Source organism: Neltuma alba, unplaced genomic scaffold (assembly GCF_004799145.2).
Source record: "Neltuma alba isolate B1F8T4 unplaced genomic scaffold, ASM479914v2 tig00011916_pilon, whole genome shotgun sequence".
Taxonomy (NCBI): Eukaryota; Viridiplantae; Streptophyta; class Magnoliopsida; order Fabales; family Fabaceae; genus Neltuma; species Neltuma alba.
Window position 1 is genome coordinate 358,461 of NW_021636509.1, and position 18,475 is coordinate 376,935.

General features: G+C 33.1%; 2 non-coding genes across 2 annotated transcripts; both read left to right on the top strand.

The window, feature by feature from the left end:
* The first annotated feature begins 15,553 nt into the window (after positions 1–15,553).
* Positions 15,554–15,624, top strand: TRNAG-GCC (transfer RNA glycine (anticodon GCC)). Its single transcript has one exon. It is a non-coding gene; the product is annotated as a tRNA-Gly (tRNA).
* A 9-nt stretch (positions 15,625–15,633) lies between these two features.
* Positions 15,634–15,718, top strand: LOC114719499 (small nucleolar RNA snoR114). Its single transcript, XR_003737910.1, has one exon. It is a non-coding gene; the product is annotated as a small nucleolar RNA snoR114 (small nucleolar RNA).
* Positions 15,719–18,475: the final 2,757 nt, after the last annotated feature.

An 18,475-nucleotide genomic window follows, 5' to 3' on the forward strand; every position in this document is an offset into this window, starting at 1 on the left:
TATTGTCGCTTCACGGAGTTCAGAACACATCTCCGGCAGATGAAAAAGACGGCGGTGGTCGCTGGTTTTCTGTATAGCTTGGATTCAGCTTCTATAGAGAGTTCTGGCTGCAACATAATATTTCAATGGCTGAAAAAGTTTTAATTGATTTTAGTAAAATATTTTGACCAGTCTTATCAAAAAAAGAGACCAGCAATATTAATAAATTGTTACATATTAGAAGAATCAAATGAATCAGATCTTAACAACTTTTTTTTTTTACCATGATCTTAAATATTCTGTTAAATACATAATCCCACCATTATAAAAATAATTTAGTCTATATTCTGCTTATATATAAGTTTATACTCAATAATATAAGAATATTGGGGAGTTTTCAATGTCAAATATTATTCTTTAATAATCGTAAATGTGTATTTTCTCTTTTTAAAAAAAGAGGAGAAAATTAACCATCATTCAATCTATCTAGTATACAAATGAATCAAAGTAGAGTATGGTTTTGAACTACAGTGAAAAGAATTGTTATAATTTTGTGCTCAAGCGCTGTTTCTTATAACAACGTGCTTTGAAAATTATCAGGTTTAGACGAGTAGGAAAATGATATAGGTGATACAAGTTTTGTTTGCTTGTTTGTTTGATTGATATTATAACTAAGTAAGATGTTAACAACATCAAAACAAATCAATCTTAATGCTATTTTAAAAATGATTATAGCTAACTAAGACGTTATCATGAATTAAATTCATATCAGAAATTATCTTAATATGTAATATTTCATTATTAATTTATTTAAATATATGACTCAATATGACAATCATAAAATATCTACTATGATATCTTCGTCCATGACCTTTTCTAATCAAATCTTACCTTAATTCTAATTTTACAAATTTATAATTCTATCAAAGAAAAAGAAGGAACCTCATACATACATGCATAGGGTTGAGGACCTGCTCCTTTATCAACAGCACCACTCGCTCGTCTTTGCTCTCTATCCATAACAAACATTTTTTTTTCCATTTCCTCTGACTTAATTAAACTTATCAATCACCAACTGACGATTTTAAAAATAAATAGTAAAATAAATTTGGTTAAAAAGGATACTAGGCATGAACAGAATGTTATTATTATACTTTATCTTTTTGTCATTTCATTTAGAGAGTGTACTACCTAGGCTAACCATATGTTATTATTATTTTTTAGTCATATGTTATTGTTATTTTTCATATCATTAATTATTTGATCGGGTCAGATTTAAATATTATTAAACCCAATTGAAAGTAGCTCTCTTAAAGACACTTTTGACATTTAAATAGACTCGATACTGTAAAAGATTTACTGGCTAGGTATTGTCAATTATTCACTTGCTCTTCTACAGTTGATGATAACTTAAGTATTGGCAGTCATCTGACATAAGTGGCTAATTTTTCCCTACATATTTGATGCGAAATTAAACATTGTTCTGTGTCATATGTTTGACCAAACAAAGAATCAGAGAAAGCAAGCGGTTTAAGGTAACGACTTCGGGCATGGTCAGCTCCCATAGTGTGACTGGCAGTGTATATAAAGCCTGGGAACGAATTCAGCTCGGCAGACCAACATATATTTTTTCATTGAAGTCCATCAGATCAAGTGATATGGTAATCCAGACATCAGCAATCTTATCTTTGAAAAGTAAAGAGAATAACCTGAAATCACACACATACACACAAATATATAATATGTAGATATCTCTATGTCAAATAAAAGCTAAAAAATGTCTGGAAATGAATATCTGCTGCATTCATCATTCTGAATAACATCTCAAAAGGACATTAATTAAAAATATTTACGAACAATCAAATAGTCTTTATCACCAAAAGTACTTCAACAAAATAAACTCACGACGTTGCAACTCGATTTAGAATCAAGGTTCTTGGATGTGAAGGTTAATTACCAGCAGTAGCAACCTGTACAAGGCTCTCCACATGAGTTAATATTTGAATATCAAAATTAGAATCGTTGATGACAAGCTTCTTTAATTCATTAGTGGCGAGATTCAAGAAATATAAACTACTCCTTCCATCTTTCTTCGCTTCATCGTATTCAGATCTCCAATAGAGTTCCTGCTGTAGATCAACTCTGCAAACAATTTCATTCCGCCAAGTCCTTTCTGGCATAAATGTGTACGGATAGAGATTGCTGCTGCCGTAGTACAAGGTCATCTCCCAACAGATTCACATGTATTCTCCTCAATCACCCACAAATCAAAGGTTCCTATCCGAGGGGTATGAGAAAGAATAGCAAGTTTGTTGTTATATGTAGTAGGAAAAGTAAGTGCCAAAGGGTGTAAATCAGGCATCTGTATTAATCTAAACTCCTCCATTGCTAAGTCAAATAAGACTATTATGAGACTCTCATTAATCTGTTTTTGCCCAACCCAAATAATGGTTCCAATACTGTCAGTGACTTCATTAAAAAACATATTTGTTCCTTTTAAGCTCTCAAATTCTACATCTTTCCACAACCCTGTGGCTAATGAATACAGTTCCACTTCATTCGCATCATATTGGCGTTTCCGATTTACCCAGAGACAAATTGTCTTGTAATCATTAGCAATCGTACTGAACCCAAATCCCATAAACAGCAAATGTTGTAATATTTTTTGGGTGTGTCAAAGAAAGGATCCTACATTAATTGGGAATGTGGGAAGATAAAAATAAATTGAGTATTAATCATGGACAAATTTTCCTATTATTATTAGGAATAGGAAAATCAAATATTGAAGAGTTTTAATATCATAAACGGATTTTCAATGCCTTAAAGATTGAGTGTTTGAAAATTCTTAATGGGTATTTGTTATTTTGTGTGTGTGAAAAGTTCAAATATCAAACGGTGGAAGATTCTAGATAAAAACGATAGGCTTTTATTATCAGTACGGTCCATTCAATTTAAATAAAAACGGTTGAAGCAATTTGAAATCAGGTCCATTCAAATATCTTCAATGCACTAACCAATCATATATTAAAAATGTTTGAAATAGTGAACGGATTCTCCATTTACTTCCAACGTCCATGATATTGCAACGTCCCTAAATTGATGGCATGCATTCAATTTTATAAAACTGGCGGTTTAATGTGAAAAGGGGGCTGCCAACATTTAAAATATGAGGCTTATAAAAAGCTGTTTCATTCTAAGGTTTTACACACAGCTCTAGAGTTTTCAAGCTCCTCTTTTCCCCCTCTTGTTTGTTCATTTATCTGCTGAGTTTACTACTATCTTCTGTTGTTCTGCTCACCCTATTTTACAGGAAGGATCCGTTTAATCCTGGAAAGTGCCGCATCCTTATCTACTAGTGGTTGTGGAATAGCTCTTAAGGACAGCGTTCTTAGGACATGACTCGGATGAACTATTTATCTTGCAGGTGTTGCCGCCAACAATCTTAAGAGCTATTCACATCATGGAACAACCCCACAACACTACTACTCAAAATGACCATGATGCTGCCTCAGTCACTGTTGTTCCAACAGTAGTTCCTATTCCTAGGCCGTTCCCTGACACTTCAAAAATAGAGACATTTGATGGAAGGAATTTCAGGCGGCGGTAGGAGCGAGTTTACTCTGTCCTTGACATGCATGGAGTAGCTGCTACTCTTACTCATTCTGAACCAATCCCGAATGTTGATCAGGCCCAGAAAGATATCTGGACACATGCTAATAAGGTTTGCAGACACACTCTTATTAGCACTTTATCTAATGATCTGTTCGATGTGTACTGTGTCTATAAGGAAGCACACAAAATATGGGAATCTCTTATCCTCAAGTACACTGCTAAGGATGCTGGGAAGCAAAAATTTCTAGTGGGGAATCTCTACAAATGGGAGATGACTGAAGAGAAAGATATCAAGCTTCAAATCAACGAGTATCACAAATTGCTGGAGGAGCTTCATGCTGAGAAGATTAACTTACCAGATGAGTTTGTAGCTGGCATACTGATCGAAAAGCTGCCAGAGACATGGAGTGACTACAAACAACAATTAAAGCACAAACAGAACCAGTTGTCCTTGTCGAGTCTAATTACTCACATAATAATTGAAGACACAAACAGAAAGGCTATACAAGCTACAAAAGGAAAGGAAATAGCTGCCAAAGCAAACCTGGTGGAATCGAAACCACGCTCCAAGAGGTATGATCCCAAAAACAAAAATAATAAAAATAAAAAATCTAACTACAAATCCAAGGACTCTAACCCCAAGTTCAAAAAGAAAGGTAATTGTTTTGTCTGTGGAAAACCAAGGCACTATGCGGCGCAATGCAGAAAAAGGGCTACTCAAAAGTTTGATAATCCTCCTAAGCCAAATGTGAATTTGGTTGAAGGAGATGATGGTAGTGATTATGAAGTCATAGCTGCAGTGGTCTCTCAAGCCCTCATTGTGATTGATATGAAGAAATGGGTAGTGGATTCAGGAGCCACTAAGCACATTTGTGCAAACAGAGAGATGTTTACCTCCTTTGAAGAAGGGGAAGACCACATCTACCTTGCCAACTCTTGACTGCTAAGGTTCAGGGAAAAGAAAAAGTGGTACTGAAACTCACATCAAGAAAGACCTTGGCACTGAATGATGTTTTATATGTCCCTGTATTAGGGCAAAGTTAGTCTCTGTGGTGTTGCTTGGGAAAGCTAGGGTTAGAGTGTCCTTTGAGTTTGACAAGGTTGTCATGACTAAGAACAATGTTCTCATTGGGAAGGGATATTGCAATCAGGGCCTATTTGTTTTAAGTGTTGCTGAAATTAATGAAAATGCATCTTCTTCTGCTTACTTGATTGATTCTTTTGACATGTGGCATGCTAGATTAGGACATGCTCATAAATCATATATAAAGAGGTTGCAAAATCTTGGGTTAATTCATGGAATTAAAACTAATAATTTTAACAAATGCGAAGTTTGTGCAGAAACTAAATTAACTAAGAAGCCATATTTTTCTAGTTAGAGAAACTAAATTGTTATCTTTAATTCATATTGACTTAGGGGATTTAAAACAAGCTCAAACTAGAGGAGGCAAAAGATATTATATCACTTTTATTGATGATTTTTCAAGATATACTAAAGTATATTTATTGAGAAATAAAGATGAAGCTTTTGAAAAGTTTCTTTTGTATAAAGCAGAAGTAGAAAATCAACTGAATAAAAAAAATTAAATGAATTAGGTCAGATAGAGGAGGAGAATATTTATTATTAAATGATTTTTGTGAAAAAGAGGGTATAGTCCATGAAGTAACTCCTCCTTATTCACCTGAATCGGCCAATGGTATAGTAGAAAGAAAAAACAAAACTTTAAAAGACATGATGAATGCTTTGCTTGTAAGTTCTACTGCACCTGATAATTTATGGGTGAAGCTTTATTGTCTACAAAATAGAATACCCCATAGAAAAACTAAAAAGACACCTTATGAATTATGGAAAGGATTTGTGCCTAACCTCAAATATTTAAAAGTGTGGGGGTATCTTGCAAAAGTTATATTACTTGATTCTAAAAAGAGAAAGATTGGTTCTAAGACTTCTGATTGCATGTTTATTGGTTATGCTAAAAAGGGTGCTGCTTATTGTTTTCTAGTTTTGAAAAGTGATATTTTGGATCATCTTATGATTGTTGAAACAAAAGATGCAGAATTTTTTGAACATATATTTCCTTTGAAAGTTGAGTGTGTTCCTAAAAGAGTTGAAAACTCTTTGGAAAAAACTTCAGACGATGGTTTGAGTGAGAATTTAAGGAGAAGTAAAAGACAAAGAAAAGAAACATCTTTTGGAGATGATTTTTATACTTATTTAGTACAAGGTGATCTAAAAAATTTTCATGAAGCTATTTCTTCTCCAGATTCTCAATTTTGGAAAGAAGCTATCAAAGCTGAAATAGATTCCTTGAATCAAAATAAAACATGGATTTTGGTTGACTTGCCTCCAGGAGCAAAACCTATTGGGTGCAAATGGGTTTTAGGAAAAAAATATTTTCCAAATGGGTCAATTGATAAATACAAGATTAGATTGGTAGCCAAAGGTTTTACTCAAAAGAAAACGTTGATTATTTTGATATATTTTCTCCCGTGACTAGGATTTCTTCTGTTAGAATCCTGATTGCCTTAGCTTCGATCCATAAGCTTTTTATTCACCAAATGAATATTAAAACAACCTTTTTAAATGGTGATCTAGAAGAAGAAATTTATATGACCCAACCTGAGGGGTGTATAGTTCCTGGACAAAAAAACAAAGTTTGCAAACTTGTTAAGTCTTTATATGGTTTGAAACAAGCGCCTAAACAATGGCATGAAAAACTAGACCAAGTCTTGTTGAGTAGTGGCTTCTCTACTGTTGAGGTAGAACATTGTGTTTATACAAAACTTGTAAATGGTGATTGTGTGATTATTTGTTTATATGTGGATGACATGCTTATTTTTGGTACTAGCATGAATGTTGTATGTGAGACAAAGTGTTTTCTTGCTTCAAATTTTGATATGAAAGATCTGGGTGAAGCAAAAGTCATATTGGGTGTTAAAATCACAAGGAATGAATGTGGTATCCTACTTTCTCAAGAACATTACGTTGAGAAAATCTTGAGAAGGTTCGAACACTATGATGTTTCTCCTGTTAGCACTCCTTATGATTTCAATATGCATTTAACAAAACATGAAGGAGATCCAGTTGCTCAATCTAGATATGCACAGATTATTGGGAGTCTGTTGCATTTAATGAATTATACTAGGCCAGACATAGCTTATGTTGTGTGTAGGTTGAGTGGATATACTCACTACCCAAGCAGTAAGCATTGGGAGGCTCTGTTGAGGGTATTAAGTTACTTGAGGGGTACCATGAACTATTATATACTATAAAGTGGATTTCCTGCTATATTAGAAGGATACAGTGATGCTAGCTGGGTTTCAGACTCAGATGAGACAAAGTTCACTAGTGGCTATATTTTCAATCTTGGTGGAAGTCAGCCAAACAAACTATACTAACAAAATCCTCAGGGATTCTGAGTTTATTGCAATGGAGTTGGCTGGTTCTGAGGCTGAGTGGTTGAAAAACTTCTTAGTGAATATTCCATCAGGTGAAAAACCAACACCATCAATGTCTCTACACTGTGATAGCCAATCAGCGATAGCTATGACTAAAATAAAACCTTTAATGGTAAAAGTAGACATATTCAATTGAGACATAATGTTATAAGGTAGCCGCTAAAAGATGGAGTAATCTCAATCGATTATGTGAGGTCAGAAGTAAACCTAGCGGATCTGTTAACAAAACCTCTGGGAGGAAACAAATTTATGAAACATCGAGGGGAATGAGACTGAAGCCAATTCGAAATTAACAGCGATGGCAACCCAACCTTTGTGATTGGTGATCCCATGAAGAAGGTTCAATGGGTAAGAACAAGTCGTTTGTTAGTTCTGCTAGCACTAAATAAATTAGCAATCCCTTCCTATTGTGTGTGGAGAAAGTGCTAGAATGCATTTTGGTGAGGCTGAGCGAAAGCTCTTAATGATTTCATAGTCCCACGGGACGGTGTGCTTATTACAGGTATACTTAATGAAATCACCTCTACGAATGTGGAATGGGGCTGCTCCTGAGATTGTGGCAAAATCACTAGAGCATTTGTTATGCACTAGGCACACGCATAGCCGTTTTAACTTGCAAAAATACCGTTAACAGCAGAAATGTGGGGTTACAGTCTGACTATTAGTGCCTCTAGCACACACCCAGAGATGTTGGTTTTAAGTTCATAAGAACTACCGGCACCTCTATGTACTAAGTATTATTGGTCTAGGTTCGGTTTTAAGTTCAAAGGACCACCAGATACAATGATTGAACTCATGTGTGTAACTCAGCTAATGGCATTTTCTTTGACACATGTGGGGGATTGTTGTAATATATTTTGGGCGTGTCAAAGAAAGGATCCTACATTAATTGGGAATGTGGAAAGATAAAATAAATTGAGCATTAATCATGGACAGATTTTCCTATTATTATTAGGAAAGGAAAATCAAATATTGAAGAGTTTTAATATCATAAACAGATTTTTAATGCCTTAAAGATTGAGTGTTTGAAAATTCTTAATGGGTATTTATTATTTTTGTGTGTTGAAAAGTTCAAATATCAAACAGTGGAAGATTCTAAATAAAAATGGTAGGTTTTTATTATCAGTACGGTCCATTCAATTTAAATAAAAACGGTTGAAGCAATTTGAAATCAGGTCCATTCAAATATCTTCAATGCATTAACTGATCATGTATTAAAAATGTTTGAAATAGTGAACGGATTCTCCATTTACTTCTAACATCCCTAATATTGCAACATCCCTAAATTGATGGCATGCATTCAATTTTATAAAACTGGTGGTTTAATGTGAAAAGGAGGCTGCCAATGTTTAAAATATGAGGCCTATAAAAGGCTGTTTCATTCTAAGGTTTTACACACAACTCTAGAGTTTTTGAGCTCCTCTCTTCCCCCTCTTGTGTGTTATTTTACCTGTTGAGTTTACGACTATCTTCTGTTATTCTGCTCACCCTGTTTTACAGGAAGGATCCGTTTAATCCTGGGGAGTGCCGTACCCTTATCTACCGGTGGTTGCGGAATAGCTCTTAAGGACAGCGTCCTTAGGACGTGACTCGAATTAACTATTTAACTTACAAGTGCTGCCGCCAACAACAAACTCAAAAAATGAATAGTTCTGGGTACCTCTCTAGCCTCCCTAGTTGCTGGATTCTACACTAGAAGCTTTTGAGACGAACGATCATCCCAGAGATTAACGCAGAGTAAGTCGTTGCAAGAACCGACAACACTAACACAACACATATCAGTATTTAAAGGTGCATAATCAACTTCACAAAGTCAAAAGTCGTAATCCAATAAATGTAAGTGCAATTTTTTATTTCTGTTACAGCGTCATGGAAGGAGAAGAGAAGGTCGGTGACTGGAGTGGTGGAGGTGATTGGCAATGAACAGTGGATCGTTGAAGAGATTTTTCCAGCTTTTGGAGACACATCGAAATTAGATTAGGGATTTCACAGGAAGTCTTTTGAGAATCTTGATGATGATCTCATGGGGAAGGCAAGCATTGTTGCCTTCCATTACTGTCAATTCACAGTGTTCGGAACACATCTCTGACGGATGAAAGAGACGATAGTGGTGGATGGTTTTTTGGATAGTTAGGGTTTGTTGGCTTCAGCCATTACTAAATTCACACTGAACAAATATTTATATGGAAGAATTACAATAAGGTCCTATAAAAAGAAAATAACTGCCAATAAACTCCAATGACAAGTTAGAAATTATCATTTCTTACCCTAAAACTTCTCCTTACATGTTGTTTTAGTTGTTATTGAAACTTTTTAGTAATTATGTTTCTTTCTTGGGATTTGATTGCAATTCTAACTCCCTATTGTTTTGGCATTAGGCTTTAGATTTTCTTTTTAAAACTCAAATTTTATTATTTACAAATTTTGTGTTGTCAAAATCAAATAAAATGTTGTCATCAAACCTAATTTGGGATTTAGCAATTTCAAACTTCTTTTTGTGGGATTCTTTCTTCTTAGATAAGGGAGAATCCCATAAAAAGAAATTTAAAATTACTAAATGCTAGATAAGAAATTTTAACAAAATTTGTTGTTATTTGTAAATTCAATGTTGTCAAAATCAAATAGTATTGTTACCAATCCTGATTTGGAATTTAGTAATTTCAAACTTCTTTTCAAGTGATTCTTCCATTAGATAATGGTCATTTTTAGTGGGCAAAAAAAGGCTGTTTTGTTTTGTGGGCTGTGGTCATTGGTCAGTTAATATTAATTTAAGGGTTATATAATTTTTATTCCTTTAAATTTGCTCTTATTTTGATTTTGGTCTCTCAAATTTCAAACCATAAGTTTTGATCTCTTAAATTTTTTGTATTTAAAACATTGGTCCCTATAGCTTAATGAAGATTTGGACTATTTTACCACTTGAAGAATCAAAACCTATGTTTTAAAACTTGGGGGACCAAAGATATATTTAACCCTTAATTTAATTAGTTTGGTTGTGGAATTTGATATTTCAATTTAACTGATATTGCTAACCCCAAAAAAAAAATTTAACTGATGTTGGTAAATTTTTGACCAGCAACATTAATAAATTTTTACGTATTAGAAAAATCAAATGTATCGTATCTCTAATATTCTGTATTCCCTAAATAGTTAAATAGATATAATCCCATATATGTATAGAATATATAGAAATTAAATGGATTATTGCAAACCGTATTTGACATGTATATTGTGGATTTTATACGTACATAAGTTTGTACTCGCAATTATAACATTGGTCGGTGAGTTTTCCATGTCAAATATTCCTTTATACTTAATGTAAGACCTAATTAACTAATTGAGTAAATTAATGATGTTAGTTAAATTAGTTAATATGATTTTTTTTTCACTAAGACACCCTAAATGTCTTCTTTAATTTCCTCATTCTCTTTCCTACTTGATTATTTTTGAGAAAATATGTTAATTTAAGAAAAAAATTGATAAACATGTGAAATATGTCTTACATATAGAATAAATATCAACTCCTCAATTAGGTCTTACATTAAAGACAAGAGGAGTATTATTCATTAATAATCCTCACTGTGTACTTTTAAAAAAAAAAAAAAAAGTTAAGTTACTATCATTCAAAGTATATATTACATAGACAAATCAAAAGCAGAGTATGGTTTTGAACTATTGCGTTTTTTATTTTTTTTGATACACGAACTATTGTGTTAATAATTGTTATAATTTTGTGCTTAAGAGCTGTTTCTTATAACAATGTTCTCTCAAAATCAAGTTTAATAATTGATTTTAAATGAGTAGGAAAATAATTGATATTATTATAACTAAGATGTTAACGAAATCAAAATAAATAATCTTAATATATATATTTTTAAATAATTATAACTAACCAAGACGTTATAACAAATTTCAATAGTTCATATAATAAATTATCATAACAGCCAGACTCCCAATAAAATCTTGTTTATAAAATATATTTATATGCTTAAATGACGCCAAAACCGTAAAACCAACCATGAAAACATTTGTGTTTATATATGAAGCCGCACATTTTACCACCCTTTTAATAGAAATATATGCTCAATCCTTCACACAGCATCACCTAGATAAGCCGGGATCAGCTTGCACAACATCATTGTGCTTTATCAACTATTAAATTTTTAAATAAGTTGTTGACCAAAATGTTCTATTGAATACCAACGCGTGCTGGCACAACTGGTAAGAGAGTTGTATCCCTTAACCATCGCCTCTGGGCCAGGTTCGATTCTTGGAGGGATGGGAATGGAGTAAGCGTGCCTGGGAGGGTCACCCCCATCTTGGGCTCAACAGTACCCAAGGAATTAGTTATTGGGCTCGCTTCGATGGATACCCTGGTGAAAACCAAAAAAAATGTTCTGTTGAATAACTTTATTAAGTATTCTCTTCAACCCCATGCTCAATCCTTCCACAAACAATTTAAAAGGGAGGCCATATACTTGCAAAACCAAATCTAAAGGTCGGACAGAGTCAACATTGAACACGCCTCGCACGCACGCACGCGCACACACATATAATGCCACGTGGTAATCACGAATTAATATATGTAATATTAAAAATCATAAACCCAACAATAATATTTAATATTAATCAGTTGGCACATTATCACGGGGAAAATATCCCAGAGAAATTATCGTTGATATATTAGATACTTATAATTTAAGTCACCATAAATATGGAATAATATTAGGAGGTTGGGGATTATTAAAACCAAATTAATATATGCATTGACCAACCCAACAATCAGAAGCACAGAAGATTATGAGAAAATTAGGAACAAATCATCAGCAAAGCAAATCGGACAGGTTCTTCCTCTCCGCGTCTGACAACTCAGAAGGGAAATAACAAAGGAAATTAAAATGGAAAAAGCCATTCCAAAGAGATATATCTTCTAGGGGTGTTCGTTTCAGAGAGTTCAATATGGTTATTCACAAAGGTTCTTCGAAAGGCGGTAATAATAATGTTCATTTTAATCAGCAGGATTTAATAGAACGACCCCTCATCACTTTTAATCTTCATATCAAGTCTACTGAGAAAAATGCTTCCACAATAATTTTTCAAGGGCAACTAGGTACTGATATGGGCACTGCGAGATTGTAAAATGCTTGTTTCAATGTTTTGTAGCATTCTTCCGGTCTTAAATGTGAGACCTAATGAGCTTTTTATGATCTCTCGTAATATTTTTCCAGAAAAAAAAAAAGGAAGATTTCTTAGGAGAGTAGTACCCTGCCACGGTACAGACCTGGGTTCAATTCCCGGCTGGTGCATCTTGGGGCGCTGGGATGAGCTCTTGCAATTGAAGTTCAATCATACTTATCTGATCTAACAGATGATATATGTGCTTCTGAGCTCTCTTTTTCAACCTTTTCCTCACCCACCTGGTCATACTCCAATTATTTTGGCATCTTTGCCAAACCTCAACAACTTTATAGGGCACCAAGTTATAATTTCTTTTGAGGAAATTAATCTAATAGTTCTTATTGCTTTATCAAATTTGGAATCACGTCCTTCTAGTTTTAATTTTTTTATTGAATCCTTCAGAGTCTGTTTGGATTCACGGTCCAAACTACTTATAAGTAGCTTATTGACACATAAACACGTTCAGTCAATTTATGTGCCGTTTGGATGGACCAAAAGTTCATTTAAATCGTATGATCTCAAAAGTTGTTTCATTCTGCTTATTGCTTTTCAAGTCATACTTAATGGGGTTGGTAGGACCATATCTCTACCTTGGATGCTGATGCTTGATTTGTGCTCGCAGTCGATACTACTTCTACTTCTCCCCTTAGAAAATGGGTAAAAGTTTACCCATTTTCTCACCTATATTCCTGGCTCTCTTCCCTTTAAGATTCTTTATCTTGCTCACTTTACGTTGTTCCCCAATCCTTCTCATCTTCATTTTTAGTTTTGTAGGGACGTTTTTGGGGAGTTTGATCTTGTATGTTTCATTTAATTTTTTAAAATTATGTTTCACTTTATATTTAAAAAAATCTATTTATAATATTTCTAATTTTTTAAAATATATTTCAGTCATTGAATTTCACTTCTTCCTATTAAAATAATTTAAATTTATTATATAACGTAAATTCATTTTTTATCATTTTTTACTATTTGATAAAAGTTATACCTATTTTAGTAATTTCACAAACTAAACTTATTTATTTAATCATAATCCAAACAATTTGTCTACTTTTACAAACTAAATTTTATAAAATCCAATCCTACTTATTTTGCCATCATTGATAAAATCCAATCCAAACATAAATCACATTATGCAATTTAATTTTTTCCTAATTTAATTTTTTTAAAAAATCAAAACGGACCCTTCAGTCAATTAGCGAGGTTTCAGTCCTTTCGGTTAAATGCTCCAAACTTCTGGTACTAAACGAAGGATCATATTGAAGAAGCTGCACACATTTATTTAACCATTATTAAATTGATATTTTAAAATCGCAAAGTCATTTGTTTTATACTTTTCTGGGAAAAAAAACTGTCATAATCCCATTTTCTCATGAAGCTCTTGTAAGTTATAGCCACTTATTGTCGGAATATAACAGGAAGAATATTTTAAAAAAACCTTTGAATTTTGAAATTCTAAATCTGTCTTGTCTACTACACTTTAAGAGTAATTGACAAAATAAAAATATATTTTTGTAGTCATTTCTGATTTGAGATTTTAAAATTTTAGAGGTACTTTTTTAAAATTTCCCCTCCCCTCCCCTCCCCTCCCTCCCCCCATTTTGGCTCCCCTCCAAATTGGGGGTTTTTGGAGGGGAGCCAAATTTTTGGACCATTATGCCCTTATAGTTTTTTCAATATTCCACTTCTACCCATAAAACATATTATTATAATATTCATTTCAAATAAAAAATATATTATCCTAAGTAAAAAAATAAAAAATATATACATTATTATAATTAAAAATATATTATAAAAAATTATTTAAAAATAAAAAATTATTTAAATAAAAAATTATAATATTATAAAATTAATTGTTTTTTATAAATATATTATTTATTAAATATGTTTTAAAGCTGGAAAAAAAGATAGCCTAAAGAGAATAAAATTTCATTTTTCTTAGAGCATATAAAATTTATTAATTTGATTATTTTAAATATATTATTATATTAATTAGAATAAAAAATTACTGTACCAATTTTTTAATACACATATTAACATGATAAGACTGAATTTTTATTAAATTATATGATTTAAATTAAGATGTAAATTAATTTATATAATATATCAATAAAAAACACAAACTAATATGTAAGGGTAAAATGGTAAATTGATTATTACTATCCCTCCCCTCCCCTCCTTGAACCAAACAAGGGATCATTAAATAACCTCCCCTCCCCTTCTTTTTAATCAAACCAAACAAGGTGAGGATGAAACCTCCCCTCTCCTCTCCTACCCCTCCCTCCCCTACCCTCCCCTCAAACCAAACAAACCCTTAGGGTATGTTTGACTCAATGAGAGGAAGGGGAGGGGAGGGGAGGGGAAGGATTTTAATATTATCTTGTTTGGATTTATAAAAAAAGAGGGGAGGGAAGGGGAGGGGAGGGAAAAATATTTTAATATGGACAATTTTGCTCTTATTTTATTTAAAGCGTGGGCATAATGGTCACAACATGACAAAATATAGACATAATGGTCATAACATGACAAAATATGGGCATAATGGTCATAATATGACAAAATATTGCCCTTTCCCTCCAAATCCTCTCAATTTTGGAGGGGAGGTTGAGGAGGGGAGGGGAGGGGAAATTTTAAAAAATTTTCCCTCCCCTCCTAAAATTTGTGTTGCCAAACAAGGGAAAATGATTAAAATCCCTCCCCTTCCTTCCCCTCTCTCCCAAATCCCTCATACCAAACACACCCTTATAGTCTGGTATAATATAATGTGCATTGCTTGGTGAGACCCTCGTGTTTAAAGGTTTAGTAATGTTCTAAAACTTCAAAAGGAACAGAATTTAAACAGCAATACTCTTTTAAATGTAATTTCTCTTCTTTCTATGGAGTTAAAACTTTTTGATTAATTTTTCTTACTTTTTTATTTTACATTTTATCTTTATCGAAATTTTATAATATCATTTGTTTTAATTTTTTAAATCAAATTCATTAAAATTATTTGTTCCCATCCCCTCTCATTTCTTCCAATTCGCTTGTATCAAACAGAGTGTTAGTTGCATGAATTTCTGTTCGATTGTCCTTTGTGGTAGGGCATGAGACACATAAAGTGGTATGTACTCAAAAATCATATTGAAACTACTTATACTTTCTTTTAATTTTTAATTTGGTACCTATCTATTTTTCTTTTTTAATTTTAATAAATAAAAATTAAAAATTTAATTAAGATAAAAAATATACAGGTATCAAATTGACAATTGAAAATGGTTTTCTCAAAAGATAAATAAGCATAGTAACCATCAATATCTGAATTGAAGGCGCGGTTGAACATCAAGCACCAGTGGTCTAGTGGTAGAATAGTACCCTGCCACGGTACAGACCCGGGTTCGATTCCCGGCTGGTGCATCTTGGAGAGAGCTATGATGAACCTTGCAATCCTGTGGTTGAAGTTCAATCATACTTATCTGATCTAACGGATGATATATGTGCCCCTGAGCTCTCTTTTTCCACCTTTTCCTCACCTGCCTGGTCAGGTTTTACCATTGGCGGAAATGATGCCGTTTCGTGAATGCACTTAGCAAATCCTTACATGATACTCTCTTGCGGCCAGCTCTGTTTGCCATGAGAAAAATAGAGGAAAAAATCTAATTTTTTTTAATGAATTCTATTTTAAAAAAATTTAATAATTTTATTTCTCTAATTTTTAAAATTAAGTCATTAAAATTTTTCTTTTCCTCCACTTCTTTCATACCAAACATAGCATTGGTCAATTTAATTAATTGTTGGGCCAAGTTACATTTCATTTTCCTACCTCCTTCCTGCCTCTCAAAGAGTTTGTTACCTCTGGTCTCACATGTCTCTCGCACTCACATTAACAACTTTATAATGTACTCAGTTATATTTTTATTGGGAAAATTAATTTGATAGTTCTTGGAATTTTACCAAAAATTTGAATCAGATTCTTCTAATTTTATTTATTTTTTTAATTGAATCCTCTTAATTCAGTCAATTAGAGGTTTCAGTCCTTTTGGTTAAATGCTCCAAACTTCTATTTATAACACAGGATCAATTGTATTTTAGAGAATAAGATTCTAACTTAAAAAATTAATTATATATATATTTTTAAATCTAAACCATCTGAATCAACATTACAATCTAGATCTCTTATTGAATCCAAATTGAGATTTTACCCATTGTAAGATCATAGAACTCAACATCACAAAAAAGCCATCGAAACATCGTAATAGAAACAAAGGGTAAAAACATAACAAGAAATCTGTCTTGTTAATTAAGCTATTGAACATAATTTTTTTCCTCAATAATTAGTACTTTGTACTCTCCCTCTGGTCCCCATTATAAGTTAATAAGTTATTCATTCACGTGTACCAATAAAAATAGTTTAAAACATTAAATTCGCCATAAAATTCAAATATTTCCAATACTCTTTCCGGTCCAATATATAAGTTTCAAATAACCAAATCACGTTTAATGAATTAACAGTTAAAATTAATTAAAAATAATAAATAGGTCAAAAATATTTTTTTTTTCAAATTTGTTCTTATTTATAAAGCTTTTTACAATATTAATAAACAAATTGCCGAAAATGGACCTTCAGCGGCGACTTTTTTTGTCGCCGCCGAAAGTGGACCTTCAGCGGCGACTTTTTTTGTCGCCGCCGAAAGTGGACCTTCAGCGGCGACTTTTTTTGTCGCCGCTGAAAGTATAATATAATAATATATATTTTATTTTACAATATTAATAAACAAATTGCCGAAAATGGACCTTCAGCGGCGACTTTTTTTGTCGCCGCCGAAAGTGGACCTTCAGCGGCGACTTTTTTTGTCGCCGCTGAAAGTATAATATAATAATATATATTTTATTTTACAATATTAATAAACAAATTCAATCTGGCTCAGCGGCAAGAAGGTTGGACACGAAGGGAGGCGGTCACGAGTTCGAACCTGGAAGAAGACACATTTAAGATGAAAATATTTAGACGATGACGTGGCGAGGAGGAGTGACGTGGCAATGACGTGGAGGTGGCTAGTGATGATGTGGCGGTCGGCGGTGATGACGTGGCCGCCGATGGCGATGACGTGGAGGTCGACGGTGCTGACGTGGCAGCCAGAGACGATGACGTGGCACCGGCGGTGATGACGTGGCATTGGTAAAGCTAATTCTTCTTAGGCATTACTTTCAGCGGCGACAAAAAAGTCGCCGCAGAAAACACTTTCGGCGGCGACATTTGTCGCCGCTGAAACTTTTAAAAGTCGCCGCTGAAAGTATTTTTGAACGGCGACCTTTTTAGTCGCCACTGAAAGTTTTCAGCCACGGCTGCTACGGCAACGACTTTTGTACTTTCAGCGGCGACAAAAGTCGCCGCTGAAAGTCAATTTTTTTGTAGTGAAGAGAGTAAATGGAGGGGTAATAAATGAAAAAAAAATGATGAGAGAGAATGTATAAGGGTAATATTAATAAGAGAAGACAAGTACTGTATACAGTCAACTAAGGGTAAAATAAAAAATAATAATAAATGCCAGACAAAATTAAAAATAAAGCTTATGCTTTAGGCCAAACCACTTTCTAAAAGTGAGGCTTAGGACCGGAGGGAGTATTACCCTTATTAACTATACTAAACTCCAACATTTTATTAAATTTTATTCTCTTACTACTTTTTAGGTATGAACATACTCCTCTCGTCCTATTTATAAGGCAGAGAGAGAAGATATTTTTTGATCCTATTTATAAGGCACTGAGAAAATTTTTTTTATGGATGTACAATTTTACCCTTCATTTATTATTGTGTTGACTTTGTTTATATGAGGTATAATGTATATTAAATAAGGATAAAGTTGGAAAGTCATTAAAATTTAAATGAGAGTTAATGAAGTTTAAGGTTTTTTTTTGTCTGTGTAAAACATGTTGGAAGTGCCTTATAAATAGGACCAGAGGAGTATATGACAAAGAATAATCAATGCTCCTTGAAATTAAGTAAATGCCTTATAAAAAAGACTAAAAATACTTGTTACTTGATGCTTTATAATAAGGACAAAGGAGTACTACATCAAATATTAATGACCGATCAATATAATATCATCTAGCTCTAAAATTGAGACATAACATTTTTAATATAATTTTTACTATCCACATATATAATTTAAACCTTCAGTCCTCAATCCAACTTGAAATTTAGGACCCAGTCTAAGTAACGAAATTAAATTTTAGATGATATATATGCATTGGAAATTGATCAGAT